We start from the raw sequence: 15,150 nt of genomic DNA on the forward strand, positions 1-15,150 counted from the left end.
TTGCAGAAGGGAAACTGGATTGGGGATATCATTTTAAATGTAAACAAATAAAATGATTAATAAAAAAGAGAGAGGGAGAAAAAAGAAACTCCCATATGTAATATTTATCCTTTAAAATTAATATGTATACCCAAAAAGGAAGAAAGAAAGAAAGAAAGGAGAGAGAGAGAGAGAGAGAGAGAGAGAGAGAGAGAGAGAGAGAGAGGAACTAAGGTATAAAACTTCTAGCTCAGTAAGGTCCCTTTAAGTTTTTAACTATATACACAAGCCCCCTCCCTGCACTGCTTTCTTCTAGGTGCACCCCTACCCCTCACCCCCTATAGACCTTCAGGCCGTGCTGCTTCCTGGACCAACCTCTGTGTCAGACGCACAACAGGAATGTACAGCAGGGCGGGACTCTTGCCCGATTTTGAGAAAGACTCACACGTAAACCAAAAGCCTTATGAGGCTTTCCTAGATGGTTCTCTGTGACGTCACAGTATCCAGACTACATCTCCCAGAATTCTGTGCGAAGGAATTCCCGGAACTCAGGTAGGTTGATTCCTACTGTTGCTGAATTTGTTTCTGGAAACCCACAGTAGAGTATGGGAGAAAGATGCAGAGTCTGGAGGGCAGCCATGGGGAGTCAGGCTCGTGTTCACCGTCAGACCCACAACAGGCGATGTGTGAATGTAAGTCGAGCCTGTGACAGAAATGTTAGACTTACAAGTCCTTTCTGGTCTGTACGTTGTAATTTTAATCTTATTACAGCCTGAAGAAAATCATGCTGACTTGGTTGTACTTTAAAATATGCAAGTAATACACTAATGTGGGAAAGAAAATCATCTTAAGATTCATGAATATTTTTGACTCCCAGCGGCTCTTGATGCCTCTTTGGTTCTCACGCTCACTGAGAATGTCCTGTGGCACCAAAATTCTCACAAACTTACAAAATATTTGTTCAGCCTCACACCTAGTGGCCTTTCAACTTAAGGACACTTGACTGTACATTTACTCTTTTTTCAAAGTCTACTTTTAATGATGGTTCTTAAACACTTTAACCTCCCTTCTAGCACACCTCCTGAAAGACCCCCGTTACCGGGGAGACCCTCGCTCTAGTCCCAAGATGAGATGACACCCAATAACTGGAGAGAAACCATTCTTGATGCAATATGCATGAGGTTTAATCAGGAAAAATCAACATGTTGAGGACGAGCTCATAGGAGATCGACTCCGAGCCATTTCAATTGAGGGCTTTTAAAGGAACTGGATGGGGATGAGTTACAGCTTTTCTCCGGTGGAGCTGTCCTTCCTAAACATTCCACAGGGGATGGGATAACATATGGCTCATTTATGTCGGAGGCGTCATAAGCTATCTTTTGGTAAACATTCCTGGTGGGGATGCTAAGTGGGGATATTGCTTCTACGGAAGAGTTACAAACTTATCTTTGGCAAACATTTTTAGTCCCTTACACAAAGAGGCGCCCGGGTGAGTTTAAGATGAGCCAGTTCCAGAGGTCATCGGTAATTCAGGCTGAAGGCTAAAGAACAAAGAAGTCTTTGCTGGGCTTTTTTTTGTTTGTCTGTTTTTAGGGGTCTAAGAAACAAATTGAGTAGGGGTCTTACACACCCACCAGAGGTAGTGAGAAAAAGACTATGTGGAGCAAGTGGACCTGTGAAGAAAGGTTTTTTGGAGCAACTCCCATCTGTGTTTTCAGGAAATCAGCAGTTGAGTTGATAGTTCTGCAGCAGCAGCTCAGTCCACTTGCAAACACTTCATGGATACACCAGGAGTCCCGTTTGGAGGTGTCGGGATGGCAAACTCAAATCAGCAGCAGTGGCAGGAACAGCTAGGCCTCAGCCAAATCAGCACTTGGGCCCACAAGGTATGCCGGAAGTTCTCTGCTGTGCCTCTCTCAGCAAAGCCGAAATCCTTGAAGACTTGAGACGAACAAGCACTGCATAGCTGGCTGCACCAGCAAGCCAAGTCCAGCCTCCTTCACTGTCTGGCCAGTCCTAGTCCTCCATGGGTCTTGCCACAGCATATGTCATGCCCCAGTGCGTGGGTCTGTCTCAGTTTACAATCTGCCAGTCAGGCGGAGTCTGTGGAAACCACAAGAAACTGCAGCACAGCAGCAGCAGTTTTTATTTTTTCTTTTTCTTTTTTAAATATTTATTTATTTTATACCTGTGAATACACTCTCGCTCTCTTCAGACAGCTGAAGAGGACATTGGATCCCGCTACAGATGGTTGTGAGCCACCATGTGGTTGTTGGGAATTGAACTCAGAACCTTTGGAAGAACAGACAATGCTCTTAACTGCCGAGCCATCTCTCCAGCCACAGGAGCAGAACTTTTTTGGTCCGCTTCTCTCTGTGGAGTCCTGACAAATGTCTGCTTCAGCGAAATGTTTTTTCATGTGTTTGCTTTAGCAAAACCTCCTCTCACCTGTGTCTGCTTCAGGAAAACACTCCCTCACGTTTGCCCCAGCAAACCCCCATGTGACACAACTGACTTTCCAAAGAACCCTTAAGCTTCCACTTCACTTGACACTCTCCTGAAACTCATCATCCATCCTGCTACCCCAACAGCAGCTATTGTTGAAAAAATTAGCCAGTACGCAATTGCTTTTCTCACTTATTTATACTCGTGAGCTCAAACACATTTGTTGGGTGTTTACTAAGTGTGCGGTTACCTTGAAGGAACCCCGAGCAAGGTGAGCAGACTGGACTGGTGCTGCTTTCTTGTGCTCACATCCTGAGGTAAGGGAGGCAGGACTGTCCACCTGTGGTGACTGCAGGAGCCTCCTGAGCGAGAGCTGCAGCCTTGGCAGGAGTGGAACTTCTGGTCTGCACTTCTTTACCTTTCTTCGAACTCAGGAGATCTGGCGGTGAAGATGCAGCACCTGCATGGAACAGTGTATGGTACGAATGGTTCAGTGTTGGGACTCTGCTTTGACAAGGCCCACGGAAACCCCTTTCCACTTGGTGAGGACCTGTGGGGAATTTGGTGGCCTCTATGTATATTACCTAGGTTTCATGTACTGCAAACCTCTCTTTCCTTTTGCCATGCTGTCTATTCTCATAGCTATATTTAATTTTAGTTTGTTGGTCAGAGGCAAGAGCAGGATCATTCATGTTAAAAGCCTTGTGTATGATTCTGTTTTTCTCAATTGTATTGAGAAAGCCTGTTTAGATTTCTTCTCTGCCTGTTTAGATCCTCCAGATGTGACCATTAATCCTGGGTATTTTAGGGCACATAATCGTATTGCTGGAGAAATAGCCACAGTCACACTGAGTAAGCCTGTGGTGGTTGTGGAGAGCAGTGGATGCTGCTTGCCTAACTGTTCTGAGGAAGCTATGTCTGATCAACAGAGACCTAAACTGAGGTGGCTATGTGATGGGAATTGGTTCTAATACTTTGTCTTATTCAACTCCCAGAATCACATGGGAATTTGCATGTTCAGACTCTAAAGGAAGCCTGCCCCAGTTGGCTCTGATTGGGAATAAAGTGGCCAAAGGTGACTGGCTTGGCAAGGTGAAACAAGCAGGAGTTTTAGATTGCATTAGAAAGACTGAGGTAGAAGAAGAAGAGAATCGCCATGGCTCGGGGGCAGAAGGATCCGATGTAAGAGCTGCAGGAGAGAAACCGTCCAGCAATGTAGGTGAAAGGGAAAGGGGCCCTATAGGTGGGTGGGTGGACTGCTCAGAAGGTCACAGGGCAACAAAGATAAAATATAGATTTAGAAGGTGTTAAGCCAGGAATACTGGAGGGGAGTCTGTGCTAGCCATGGGGGAGGTTTAGAAGTGACCCGTTAATATAAAAATTAGCTGGTGTGTGTGTGTGTGTGTGTGTGTGTATGTGTGTGTGTGTGTGTGTGTGTGTTTCATTCTCGAATCCAGAGCTCTTGGGTAGGTGCAACGCATGGGCAACCTGCCTGGAGCCAAAGCAGATTAAATCTTCACTGCTCCAGCTATGTGTAATCAAACGCAGCGGAGGGCAAGGTATACACTGCACTAGGAAAGAGATGTTGCCTTTATTTCAACAGGAATTGGTGAAAATCAGATTTGACGAGAGGAGACCCCTCAAGATATTGGCTGCAGATAGAAAGGAGCAAGGAAAACACAAAACCAAACAAACAAAATACGGGCAAAATATATGCTGAATGCCCTACATGGGATCAGCTCCGCATATTCTGTAAATCTTGTTGGCTACAGAGTAATCAGGACTTATACCATACTTTTTTCTTCTTTTTAATTTTTTTTTTAAGAAAGTCTTACTTTTTTTTTTAAAGATTTATTTATTTATTATATGTAAGTACACTGTAGCTGTCCTCAGACACTCCAGAAGAGGGCATCATATCTTGTTACAGATGGTTCTGAGCCACCATGTGGTTGCTGGGATTTGAACTCTGAACCTTCGGAAGAGCAGTTGGGTGCTCTTACCCACTGAACCATCTCACCAGCCCATACCATACTTTCAAGTGACATAGGTAAAAATTTATATTACAGTTTGGTTATGCAATCCAAATTAACTTATAAAGAGAGAAAGATGCTTGCCCTGCTCAAAAAGGTATCAAATAAACATCTTTTTAGCTGAAATTGCACACACTGCACATTCAATACACGTGTAAAGACAAAAACGTGTATTACCTCTAAACGTTTTTATGTTCACAGAGAAAAACATACAAGCAGCCCTGAAAAGATTCACCTTGAGGATTGTGATAGTTAGAATATGCTTGGCCCAGGGAGTGGCACTATGAGGAGGTGTGACCTTGCTGGGGTAGTTGTGATCTTGTCAGAGAAAGTGTGTTCTTGTGGGCTGGGGCTTTAAGACCCTCCTCCTAGCTGCCTCGAAACCAGTCTTCTCCTATTTGCGGTATAATGTCAGGATAACCTGACCTGGGCCAAGTTATACCACTCCCCAATTATTTTAGTTACCTTCAAATCTTTGATTTTTATGAAGAGGCAGGGACTGAGGCCCCTGGAGTCATTTGTCCCGAAGGAACCTGTCAACACCCAAAGTAACAACCTGTTCATTAAGCAGTTCCGGATCATTAGACCGTACGTACGTAGTAGACTTGATAATATTTCTATTCAGAGACCAGTTTTGATTGTTGGGACTGAGACCTGGGACAAGTGGCTGTTGTGCTTATTTAACACACCAAAGCAGGCCTTGGCCTCAAGGTTCTCCCAGTATTCCTCTGTCTCTAGCAACATTTCCAGGCCAGGGACTGGGCTTCCTCTCCACCAGAGGGACTTCACTGTATAATACAGACATGGTGGAGCTCTCTGTCTCCCTCTCTCTTTCTCCTATTTCTCTTTCCCTCCCCCCCCCCCATCTCTCTGTCTGCATGTGCATGCTCTTCCTTTTTTTTTCCCCCTTCTATGACTCCCTCTGCACACTGACTTCCTTGGCCTCATTCTTAGGACCGGTGAATCTACCTGAGAGCTGCTCCCAATAACCCTGTCTTTATACTTTGTCTTGAGTTGTCTTATTTCATTGGAATAGAATCCTGCCTATTTGGTATGAAGACTTGGAAGAGTTGAGCCCTGTCCCCCAAGCTTAGCATGCCAGGCTAAGCCTGGCCACATGGCCTTCTCCTTCCCTCCATGTTTCTCTTCACTTGACACAACTGACTCTGTAGGTGACTTATCCTTTTCCAGTCCCTGTCAAGAGGTACCAGGCTCCTCTCCCGTGGCTCAAGATCCCTTTTATCTCCTGCCAAATATCTTATCTGTGCAAGCTCAAGTCTGTTCCATTGAAAAAATAGTCTTTCTGTGGAGCCTTGGGATCCAGAGACATCTGACCTGCTGACCTCAGGACCCACATATCCCACCCCACTGTATGATACCCCACCCCCACCCCCTGGCTTATGAGCAGGATGCTGCCCATCGAGTCTTCTGGGTTACCAGCAAAGGCCAGGAAAATTGACACCACCACATCTAAAACTCAACTGCTAGACACCCTGGGAGTGTCTGCTGCAAAATTTATCCAAATTGAATTTGTCACAGACTTTGCATGGACAACTTTAGTCTAACTTCCCCAAGACCAGGGATTTTGGAAACAGTTCTCTTAACCCTCCCTCTCCTTCACTACAACATCTGTTCCAGATACAAGGGCTGCTTGAACCAAACTGCTGATCTGACCCTCCTGAGGTATGTACAAATTATTTGTTTGTGAAGCCAAGGCCAAATTCTATAGAATATGATTCTTTAGCCTGTTGTGACTTTCATGTGGCCCTGGATCTCTGCCTGCCCACATAGACTGTGCACCCTTCCTATTCCTGGATTTCTGTAGCCAGTTTGCACTAAGCCAAGCATTCTCTCTCCTTGATGGCCCCACCCTGGCCCCATTCAAAGGCCCAAAATTGGCACACCTGATTTCCAAATTCCACTTCCATGACAAATGATTCCCAAATATATCTAAACTCTCTCTGTTCTACACTTAAGATTCTCCTTCCTGTTAAGGCTTGGGTAACTGCGGCCTGTCTAGCCAGCCATTTTTTTTTTTTTTTGCTCTTACTAATGTTTAACAAGGAAACTTTCTCATGTGCTGTTACTAGGAAACAGGTACATTGGTACAGATCTCTGTATCTTGATACAGAATTAAGGTCATATTTCAGTTAAAACATACTATGTATCAACTCCTTTTAAGATATTGTAATTATGTAATTATTAAATATTCAATGTGAAGTTCTAGTCCTTTTGAAAGTTGCCATGAAAAATTGTTTAAGATAGTTAAGAAATGCAATTTAATAGTCAGATGTTCGGGTCCAAAAATCACCAAAGAATGATACTCCAGACTCAGATAGTATGCAAAAGCAAAGAGCATTTATTCAGAAGAATTTCCTGCATGCAGGGGTCTCTGCATTTGGGAATGGAGACACCTGGTAGACTGACAGGCCCAGCTTTTATTGTCAGTTAGAAGAATCCCAGGAAGGGTTCTGTGCTCTGTAACCTTGATTGGTTAGCTCTATCTCTACAGGTGTAACGGATTCTACAACTGGTTAGGCTTTGGAGACTTTCCATGGGGGTTGCTTAATCATTCTAGGTACCTATTCTTCCTTCAGGCCAGATGACAAGGTGTCCTTAGATTGGCTGTCAGTGGTTGTGCTTGGCTGATCACAGGTTCTGGGATCCGAGTTCTAATCTGGAAAATGAAAACTTAGTCCTAGTATCACAAACTGCCAGTTTGCAGCCTGTCATGGAGTCAGCCAGCTCTGGGTAATTCAGTCCTCTCAAATCAATCAAACTTGTGGATTTGTTAGGCACTACATTAGTTAAACACAGATTTTTCTATGTTAATGAGATAGTAAATAGCTAGAGATAATCAACATTTGCTTATTCAAATATACTAAGATTATTAGATGTTTTTCAGAAACATTAGCAATCTATAAAATATGGCATTAAAAGATGTTTTATTAATTTTTGACAATGAGAAATGTCAGCTCTTGGTATCACCCCCGTACTACTTCAAAGAAGATGGTGATGAGCATTAAGAACCTCCTTATGGAGTTTGCTGCAAATGTGACAAGCTGCCCCTGGGCAAGAAACTGGCTCTGCCTCAACTGCAGATTGCATGCTGTGCAAGCTGTGGACAAGCAGGACATGAAGAAAGTTAACTGCCAAACTCTTCCAGGACAAGGTAGAGAAATCCTTTATATGTCCTGTGTCACAAAGAAATCTGTAAGGTATTCTGGGACAATAATTCAAAAAGATAAATGCTCCAATATTGCAGGGGAATCTTTGGAGACTGCTGAGCTCCCAGATGTTCCTAACATTTCTATAGTTTAGAAGTTGCTTGCTCTTCACTTCCTGTTTATTCAGGAAATATTTACCCTTCTCAGGCCTCTAATGTAAACTTAAGTTGTTTATAATTTAAGAAAATATTTTAAGATATAAAAATTGGTTCTAGGTTGATAAATGCAAGTTGTGATAAAATGTTATGTAGGTACAGAATATTAGACTCACGGAAATAGAAGACATACTATGTTCTCTAATGTTACCAAATAGAAATGGACTGGTTACTGTGAATGTAAGTCTTACCATGTACTATGCAGTTCATTGATGTTAGAAAGTGTTTTATGTAGACAAAAAAAAAACCAAACAAACAGGAATGTTGCAGGATATTTGATCACACTATGAAACCCAAGACTGTGAACTGGAAAACCCTTGTTGTAGTGTGGCTTAGCCCTAGCACACACCTTTAATCCAAGAACTACATGAATTCAACTATAGGTGAAAAGGCAGAGCAAGGAACAAGCTGGCAGGGAGAGAACACAAGTACACAGAAAGGCGGGACTTTGAGGAGAAGTGTACTTAAGACAGGATGGAAAAGGAGAGAAAGAGCTTTTTCCATCTGGGACATCAGTGGTGTAGTAAGGTCAGTTGGGTGCATTCTCTGATTCTCTGAGCCAGCAGGCTTTACAATGACATCTGGCTCCTGAGTCCTCACTAGTAGAATTGGACTGGAGAATTTTTTTTTAAATAACAAGACTTTTTCCACCAACAGGCATACCTTGAATACAGAATTTGAAGCCTACGTCCACAATGACACACATCCTACAACAAGGAAACACCCACTCCAAAAGCCCACACTTCCTAATAGTGCCATTCTTTATGGGACAAAAATTCAACCTCGCTAGTCTATGGGCCATGCATATTCACCACCATAATAATCTAATAGATACATGCCTAGTCCACTCATCATTACAGTAGCATTCTCTGAAAGCTGCTGGAGAATGAAGGCACAGACCCACAACCAAATGGTAGTCAGAGAGCCTGGGTTGGAAGTCTCCATCAGGTTTTTTCCTTGGAGCTTGGGGAATCCTTCGGAAGAGGGATAAAGTATTCTAGCGACTACAGGAGTAGAGGACACTACAAGAGCACTGCCTGAAGAATCATTTAAGCAGGGCTCATGGTGGATCACAGAGACTGAAGTGGGAATCATGGAGCCAGCAGCAGTCTCTGTTAGGTCCGCAGCATATGTGATGGCTGTAGACTTTAGGTTTTTGTGGGGCTCCTGACAGTCAGAGTGGGGGTATCTCTGATGTCTTGCCTGTTCTTGGTACTACTTTCCTCCTACTGGGTTGGTGGAAACTCAGTTGATGAAAGGCTTGCTCTTTTCTGAAGGGGATACAGTGGGAGGGATGAGTCAGAGGGAGATGTGAGGTGGGCCGTTGCTGTGGTTGGAATGGCCGAGTTCCCACCCCTGGAACAGGGCCAGCATGTGGCTGCATGAGTGTTGGTGGCAGCTTGTTTGTATAATAATGTGCATATTTTCATGTTCCTCCTTCAAGGAATGTCCTCTCTGTTACTTAAATGCTGTTTCTAAGTATGATAGAGTTATCATACTTAGAAACAGCATGAGTCCAGGATTCAAAGGTGCAGCTAATGTCTCAGCAAAATGGTAAATACTGGGACCAGCAGGACAGCCTTTAAGGCTATGGGGAAAACCTCTGAAAATATGAGTCCAAAAATATATAATTTCTCAAGCAAAATATAAGGATGTAATATGAATTATGTAAGAGGCTTCACAAATCTAAAAGAACAACTCAAAGCAGATAAAAATATTTAGGGAGTGGTAATCGAAGAAGATCCCACCCAACTTAGTTTTTGTTTCTGCTAATAGGGGCAGATAGATTCCTGAGTTTAGGGTCTGCCTGGTACAAAGCAAAGTTAGTCCCAGTTGTAGTAGGAATGGCAATTTCAGAATGAGGTTCCACACACCTAGCTTATTTTTTTTGCTTAACAGGAGCAGGCAGATGTCTGAATTCTTTTGCAATGTTGAAAAAAAATGGATTCCAGAAGATTCCAGTTACTTAAGAATTCATATCACCAAGGGGCTGGTATTATGAGATGCTGTCTTATGGGATAATCAAAAGGGAACTTGGATAAATGTCTGGCTTGATCTGTAAATAAAAGACTGGGTTTTGATTTGAAAGAGATGAGCTACCCAGAAAAATTTTCAGAAGAGCATGAGAGAACTGCTTTAAAGAACTGTCTGGAGCTGCATGTAGGCTACTAGCTTGCACCCAGAATTTGAGTTCAAATTAATTTTTTTACCGCTCCTAAACACCCCTTCTCTCAAAACCCCTTTCCAAGCCACATACTTCACCATGTTAGGGATTCTCTCCTGTATGAATGATCTCATGTTTAGAAAGTAAAGATGGAAGGCTTTGCCATGTGTTTCCCACTTGTACAGTTTTCGTCTAATATAAATTTTCTTATGTTTGGAAAGTCTTGCTGCAGAATGGAAGGCCTTGCCACATACTTCACACTTATAGGGTTTTTCTCCTGTATGAGTTCTCTTGTGTATCGTAAGTAATGATGGAAAGCAGAAGGCTTTTCCACATACTTCACACTTGCATGGTTTCTCTTCTGTAGTAAGTTTCTAATGTTTGGAAAGTCTTGATGGATAATTGATGCCCTTGCTACACATTTCAGCATTGTAGGGATTCTCTCCTGTATGAATTTTCTTATGTTTGGAAAGTCTTGATGGGTAATGGAAGGCCTTACCACAAACTTCACATTTGTATGGTTTCTCTCTTGTGTGAATTCTCTTGTGATGAGAAAGTTTTGATGGGATATATGAAGGCCTGGCCACATACTTCACACTTGTAGGCTTTTACTCTTGTATGAGTTCTCTTGTGTATCGAGAGTAAGAATGGAAAGTGGAAGGCCTTTTCACATACTTCACACTTGTATGGTTTCTCTCCTGTATGAATTTTATTATGTTTTGAAAGTCTTGATGGAGAACCAAAGGCCTTGCCACGTATGTCACACTTGTAGGGTTTCTCTCCTATATATATTATCTTGTGTCTATGAAGTGATGATAAAAAACAGAAAGCCTTTCCACATACTTCACACTAGTATGGTTTCTCTTCTGTATGAATTTTCTTATGGTTGGAAAGCCTTGATGGATAGTCGAAGGCCTTGCCACATTCTTCACATTTGTAGGGATTTTTTTCTGTTTGAATTATCTTGTGTTTAGAAAGTATGGCTGGATAATGGAAGGCCTTGCCACAAACTTCACATTTGTAAGGTTTTTCTCCTGTATGAATTATTTTGTGTTGAGAGAGTTTTGATGGATCATGGAAGGCTTTGTCACATACTTCACAGTTGTATGGTTTCTCTCCTGTTCTTTTATGGTTGGAAAGTCTTGATGGATAATCAAAGGCCTTGCCACATATTTCACACTTGTGTGGCGTCTCTCCTGAATGAATTTTCTTATGGTCAGAAAGTCTTGATGGATAATGGATGCCCTTGCCACATTCTTCACATTGTAAGACTTTCCTCCTGTGTGAGCTATCTTGTTTTGAGAAAGTAATGATGGACAATGGAAGTCATTGCCACTATCTTCAGAACTCTAGAGTTTTTCTCCTGTATGATTTCTTTTGTTTGCAGAAAGTAATGATGGAAAATGGAAGGACTTGCCACATTCTTCACACATGTAGGACTTCACTCTTAAATGAATTCTCCGGTGATTCTGATATACTTTTTTGTGCTCAAAGCCTTTGCCATATTCTTTGCATGTATAGCATTTTCCCCCTGGTGAAGAAGTATTGAGAATTGAACATATGCTGAGTAATATTCTATATATTTACAATGCTTATTTTAAAACTGAATATTAACTCATACTTGTACTTTATAGGTGAAAGTCATGTAAACTTCCACTGAAATAAGACCATGACCACATGGAACATGGAAAAATTGGAATATTAATCAAAGTCAAACATGTAAGGAAAGCGTAACATCAACATGAAAATGCATAATAGCATTATATAAATACAAATTAACCCCTTAAACAAATACAAAAATTTTATGACTAGTTAAAAACAAAGTATAAAATAGTATAACTTGGAAAACACCTAAATAAAAAATATATTTTTTTGAATATATAAAACCTGAATAAACAATTTACATATATATATGTACATATATATGTGTGTGGTGTGTATGCACGTGTATGTTTATATGTGTATACATTGAATAAATATAAATATATATATTCATATATACACACACATATTCAAAATATATAGTTTTGTTTTGAATGTTGTGAAAGCTCGGCAGCATTAGAACACTTTCCATAATAACATGAATTAATAAATTTCAAGGATTCAAGGGAAGGAGTTTTATGAATATTTTTGGGCATAATGTTTTTATACATTGTGTAAAGATTATCCTCATATTATACAAACACTGATTTCTCTGCACCTATAGCTTGTTGCCAAGAAGACATGGCATTGTAATGCCTATTCAGAGGATCTCCCACCTCAAATTTGTATAAATATTGGTTCCATTTATTCTCTGACTTGTTAGTAAAAGCTGATCAGCCAATGGCTGGGCTGAAGAGGTAATAGAGCTGGACACACACACACACACATACACACACACACACACACACACACACAGAGGGGGAGAAGAATATAGTTATGAGGGATGGGTACAGATACATGATAGACATCTGAATCCTAGAGAGCCAGATTAATAGTAAAATGCAACTATCATTGGGGATTTTGACTGGGGGACAATCAGATTAACTTAGAAGATTAGAATCAATTATTAACTGCATAGGAGTTATGTTGTAAAGCTTATCAAATAACTATTGTCTGTCTTATTCATTTGGGAAATAGCTGGTGATAGAGAAAAATCATTTTTAAAAATGATGTACACATATCTTATGAAAAACATAAATCTCCAAGTTAAAGATTACAGAGAAAGAAGAGAGGTTAAGGAGAGAGGTTAAGCTGTCTTGGGAAACACAAGTTACTCTCATGGTAGAAGAAAACAAAGCTTATGGAACCCAAAACATCCTATATGTTACAGGATGTCCTTCTTTGAAGGAAAGAGAAAATTAGATCTTTAAAAGATGATGTGTACCAGAATATTGTGTCTCAATGGCTTTAAAATTCTCTAATCTGTTCTCTGCCACCCTCCTTCTGACTCACCTGGGTGCACAGTGATGGCCACTTGTCTCTTCACGTCTGAAGACTCTTGTATTTGTTCCAGAAATGTGACCAGGTATGGCTTAGTGGAAGCAAGACCTGTTTGTGGGAAAAGGGGACAACATTGTTAGTGTATTCTCCTGGGAAATACAATGTCCCTCCCGGATTGTGTGTACAAGGATGAAAGGATACAAAAAGAAAAAAAAAGAATAAAAAGGAGTGTAGAGGAGAAGTTCTCATGTGTTTTCTGTGGGTCACGTCAGAATGCTTAGGGGGAACTTAGAGCTCATGGATTCCATGCTTCACATCCCTCAGTAACAGGGAGAACTTTTAAAACCTAAGTCTGTGATAGTCTCTTTAAGGAATACCACTTATGTTCTAATATAAATGATATATTTAACAGGGTGATATGAACTCAAGTAGTTCTAAGCTACATGAATAATGTTCATTTTCCCTACAAGTGGCCTTATGAACCTCCCTGTTGGAAGCACAATTCCCATGAGGAACTGTACAAAGGGAGTGACGTTCATGCTGACAGTTAATTAAGAGTTCATCATGGAAGGTATCCTCACCCAGAAACACAAGGTGGCTGTAATTCTCCTGCATTACATCCCTGTACAGATCCCACTGAGCATGCTCCAGGCATTCACACTCCTCTGCAGAGAAATCAACGGCCACATCCCTGAAGGAGAGCAGTCCCTTGGTGACCAGGCTGAAGGTCAAAGCTAAGGAGCATGACACAGAGAAGGAGAATAGGGAAGGGAAGAAGATGGGAGGACCTGTGAGGCATGATGGGTTAGTGGCAAGTGCCTAAGTGAAATGCTCCTGCCTCTCTCCATGTGGCCATGGCCACCCTCTACTTCTCTACACTTCTCCCTCTCTCTGCCTTTCTACAATAAATGCCTTAAAACCATGAACTGTCTCTGCTCATTGGAACCACTGTGCTGGAGCAATGGAGCCGGTTTCCCTCTAAAGAGCCAGGCGTCTAACCTCCTGCCATGAAGCATCCCTATGCTCCAACCACAGCCCCAGAGGTAATCTGCCAGAACTCTCTTGCGACCCTTTTCCCTTCGGCCCCTGGGCCAGAGTCCATCTCAGGGTCCCCACTTTCTTCTCAGCTCTTCCACATACAGCAGCGTCTGAGATGTCCAAAAGTGAAAACCTGTTGTCTCTGGCCTCTGTGTGGCCCAGGGACCCCAGAACCGGCTCCTCCGTGATGCTCAGTGGCGTATGTGGTACCCAAGAGTCAGAGCCAGACGGCACCTTTTCCTTACCCTCAGAGCAAGATCCCACAGCTTCTCACAGTCCAAGGCCTATCTGGCAGTGCTTCCTGCCTTATAGTTCCATGGGGTTGCACACAGTCATACTCCCTGCTTCTGCCTCACCCAGTGGTCCTAGCCCCGAGCAGATGCAGGACCCCATTTTTTTGCCCCACACTAGAACAATAGCATTTTTCTCACTTCCCTCACCTGATAGAAGATAGGACTACTTGCAATTACACATAACTTAGATGAACACTAGCCCCTCACCTCTGTCTTTTAGAGGTCCAGGCCAGGTTTCTCCATTCACACAACCATCATCCCATTCTGTGCCCCTCTCTGTGTGGACCAATATGCAGTCTCATCTGTTGCTCCCAACTTTTTCCTGACTTTCTTCTCTGTGTTCATGCTCACAAATATAACATCATCCATGTTGTTGCTAATGACCATATTGAATCTTGTACCATCACTGAAGAGTGTCACAAATTAATCTCATGTACCACGATAGCCTGATTATTTTCTTTTATTCTTTTTTCTTTTTTTAAATTATTATTATTTTCTTTATTTACATTTCAAATGCTATCCCAAAAGTTTCCTATACGCGCCCCCTGCCCCTGCTCCCCTACCTACCCACTCCCACTTCTTGGCCCTGGCATTACCCTGTACTGGGTCATATAAAGTTTGCAAGACCAAGGGGCCTCTCTTCCCAATGATGGCCAAATAGGTCATCTTCGGCTACATATGCAGCTAGAGACACGAGCTCAGGGGGTACTGCTTAGTTCATATTGTTGTTCCACCTACAGGGTTGCAGCCCCCTTCAGGTCCTTCAGTACTTTCTCTAGCTCTTCCATTGGGGGCCCTGTGTTCCATCCAATAGCTGGCTGTGAGCATTCACTTCTGTGTTTGCCAGGAACTGGCATAGCCTCACAAGAGGCCACTATATTAGGGTCCCTTCAGCAG

At 42.2% G+C, this 15,150-nt stretch overlaps 1 pseudogene; it reads right to left on the reverse strand.

Annotated features, from left to right (window-relative positions):
- Positions 1-7,438: 7,438 nt before the first annotated feature.
- LOC110329237 lies at positions 7,439-14,353 on the reverse strand (annotated as a pseudogene).
- Between the last annotated feature and the right edge of the window lie 797 nt (positions 14,354-15,150).

The sequence above is a fragment of the Mus pahari genome, chromosome 11, assembly GCF_900095145.1.
Source record: "Mus pahari chromosome 11, PAHARI_EIJ_v1.1, whole genome shotgun sequence".
NCBI lineage: Eukaryota > Metazoa > Chordata > Mammalia > Rodentia > Muridae > Mus > Mus pahari.